The sequence below is a fragment of the Physeter macrocephalus genome, chromosome 2 (genome assembly GCF_002837175.3).
Source record: "Physeter macrocephalus isolate SW-GA chromosome 2, ASM283717v5, whole genome shotgun sequence".
Classification (NCBI taxonomy): domain Eukaryota; kingdom Metazoa; phylum Chordata; class Mammalia; order Artiodactyla; family Physeteridae; genus Physeter; species Physeter macrocephalus.
Genome location: NC_041215.1, coordinates 18,167,654 through 18,171,278, shown reverse-complemented (window position 1 = coordinate 18,171,278; position 3,625 = coordinate 18,167,654).

Sequence of the window (3,625 nt, the reverse complement as noted above, 5' to 3'; positions counted from 1 at the left end):
GGCAGGCGGGTCACTGGGCGTCCACTCCCTGCCAGGTGCTGGACCCTGTCCCAAGGCCCCGTGGCGGGGGGGGGGGGCGCTCCAACACCCCCGCTCCCCAGATGGGGAAACTGAGGCTCAGCGTTATATGGCGTGGGACTCTCCAAGTCCACGCGACCCTAGAAGCGGTGCTCTTGGAGCTGGTGGGCATCTGGGCTGCGGGCAGGGCATCCCAGCCTGTTCCTGCTGCAGCAGCCTGCAGAGCTGCCTACCCAGGGCACCAGGGCTGCTGAGCTCGGGCCGGCAGTGTTGGAGCGTGAGGCGGTGAGATCGGAGGTGCCGCCAGCGGGTCCCCGTGCCCAGAGCACAGGGCCCTCCAGCCGCCAGGACTGCCGTGGTGTCCTCACTGCATGGGGCACACGCCGTGCACCCCAGGTCTCTGCTTGTGGCTCTGTTCCGGCCTGTCTAGAAGGATTTCTAAACAACGGTAGTGGGTTAAGAAAAAGCAAGCAAAAAACAAAGGTCCCACAATCCACAGTCATAAAAACATTGTGCAGCAGACCCCGTGAACGGGGCTGTGAGCGGTGCCTCGGTGATGGTCCCCCTGGCACAGGCTGCAGTCCCCCGCACACCAGGGAGGAGCTACAGGAGCATCAAACCTGGACAGTTTCATGGGCGTGGGGGCAGGAGCAGACCCACTTGCTGGGTTTAAATGAGTTTTGCCCTCTGGCTCTAGCCCAGATGCCAGGCCCTTCCCTGTTGTAGGGCCTGGGCATTTCACTTCACTTCTGAGCCTGTCTCCACTTCTACAGAGCAGGGAAGTCAAGTGGATTACGCGGGGCCTGGCTCCCGCAACAGCCTGACAAGCACCATTTTGTTGTTGTTAGTCTTCTTTTTTTATTTTTTAAAATATGTTTTTATTTATTTGGTTGTACCAGGTCTTAGTTGCAGCACGCAGCCTCCTTAGTTGTGGCATGCGAACTCTTGGTTGCATCATGCATGTGGGATCTAGTTCCCCGACCAGGGATGGAACCCGGGCCCCCTGTACTAGGAATGAGGAGTCTTAACCACTGGACCACCAGGAAAGTCCCTCGTTAGTTTTCTTTTCTCAATGACTTTTTTTTTTAACATCTTTATTGGAGTATAACTGTTTTACAATGGTGTGTTAGTTTCTGCTTTACAACAAAGTGAATCAGTTATACATATACATATGTTCCCATATCTCTTCCCTCTTGCGTCTCTCTCCCTCCCCCCCTCCCTATCCCACCCCTCTAGGTGGTCACAACACACAGAGCTGATCTCCCTGTGCTACGCGGCTGATGCCGCTGCTTCCCACTAGCTATCCACCCTACGTTTGGTAGTGTATATAGTTTTCTTGTATAGCTATTTGCAATAGCAGCAAAACCAGGTGCCTCGGGACTTCCCTGGTGGCGCAGTGGTTAAGAATCCGCCTGCCAATGCAGGGGACACGGGTTTGAGCCGTGGTCCGGGAAGATCCCACATACCACAGAGCAGCTAAGCCCGTGCGTCACAAGTGCTGAGGCTGCGCTCTAGAGCCCGTGAGCCACAACTACTGAAGCCCGCGCGCCTAGATCCTGTGCTCCGCAACAAGGGAAGCCACCGCGATGAGAAGCCCCCGCTCACTGCAACTAGAGAAAGCCCGCGCGCAACAGTGAAGACCCAACACAGCCAAAAATAAATAAATAAATAAATTAGGAAAAAAAAAAAAAACCAGGTGCCTCAGAATAAATCTGACCATAGACATCCATGGTCTTATGGGGACGTTAATGACATTGTGAACACGGGAGTGGTGGCCCTTGTTTCTGGAGAGGAGGGTCTGGGCTGTAAAGCTCCCCATCTGCCCATCTGGATCCAGCAGGGCTTCTGTGGCACTTGCCAAGCTGTTTAAAATGTTTATACAGAAGAGCAGAGATTTTACGTGGTCAGGAATCGCCACGGTGGTTTTAAAGCCACAGGTCAGGGGAATTCCCTGTCGGTCCTGTGGTGAAGACTTGGCGCTATAACTGCTGTGGGCCCGGGTTCCATCCCTGGTCAGTGAACTAAGATCCCGCAAGCTGCGTGGCATGGCCACAAAAATAAAAATAAAAGCCACAAGTCAGGGGCACAGGGACAGGCAGACAGCAGTGGGACAGAGCAGGGAAGGCCCAGCAAGCCTCCCACGTCCCGAGGAAGAGTCGATGTGGATGCAGGGGACAGTCTGTGGGAGAACAGTGATGTCGGGGTGTGGCCGTGGCAGCAGGGGATGAGGGCAAAGGCCAGTCCGCACCCAGCCTCGCGGAGCCAGTGCTGCCCGCTCCCTGCAGGGCAGAGCGGTTCTTCTGCCTGCATTAGTGGTTGAGTGCATCTAAAGCCGAGGTCGACGCCGGTCGGGGTGCTCCTGAGGGCAGGGCTGACTCACGCTTTCTTCTCCTGTCCCCGCTCCAGGACCGCTCAGGAAGTGGCAGCGAGGAAGACTGAGTCCCCACATTCCAGAGTCTCAACCCCGAGCCGCTCGTTCCAGATCCGAGATGGTGTAGCCCTTAGCAGTAACGGGTAGCAGCAGATGTAGTTTCAGACTTGGGATAAAACTGTATAAACGAAAATCTTCCATATTTATACAGCAGAGAAGATGTAGGACTGTTTGTGTCTGGCCCTGTCCTGGCATCAGTAGCGTTTGTAACAGCATTAACTGTTTAAAATGAGAAAAAAAAAAAAAGAAGAATTATGAATTGGGGAACACGCGACACCTGTTTTTCTTTTCCTTCCCTGGCAGTACTGTTTCGGCCGCAGTTTGGAATCACTGTAGTTTAAGCTGTGGATGCATGTGTGTAGCCGTCCACTCCTCGTACTGTATTTTATTGGACAGGTCAGACTCGCCAGGGCCAGGGGTCCGCAGGCCCGGCGGGGGTATGTCAGTGTCACTGGATGTCAAACAGTAATAAATTAAACCTACAACAAAAGTCTTGCCTTCTGGTGGACTCATTCCCGGCTCCTAGGGCGGTGGTGAATGTCCGCTGCCGCCCCAAGCGCTGCGAGGCCCTGGGGCCCCGTGTGGGGCCTCACCGTATCCGGAGCCCTGTCCTCCCATCACCAGATCCCAGGGGTCTCATTTCACAGGGGAGGACACTGAAGCCCAAGCAAAGGCAAACACCTTGCCCAGGGCTTACACCATCTGACTGCAAGCCTGGGCTCTCTGGCTCCCTTACCACTGCCATTCTCCATCATGTGTTCAAGCCCGCCCTGTCATGCAGGGAGCAAACAGCTCAGTCCCTTCCCCTCTGCAGCTAAGGTGGGGTCGGGGAGACACATAAACAGGCAGGTGCAGGACTTCCCCGGTGGCGCAGTAGTTAAGAATCCACCTGCCAGAGGGAGGGGATATGGGGATATGTTTATATGTATAGCTGATTCACTGTGTTATACAGCAGAAAGTAACACAACAATGTAAAGCAATTATACTCCAATAAAGATGTTTAAAAAAAAAAAAAGACATTAAAAAAAAAAAATCTACCTGCCGATGCCAGGGACACGGGTTCGAGCCCTGGTCCGGGAAGATCCCACATGCCGCAGAGCAACTAAGCCCATGCGCCACAGCTACTGAGCCTGTGCTCTGGAGCCTGCGAGCCACAACTACTGAGCCCGCGTGCTG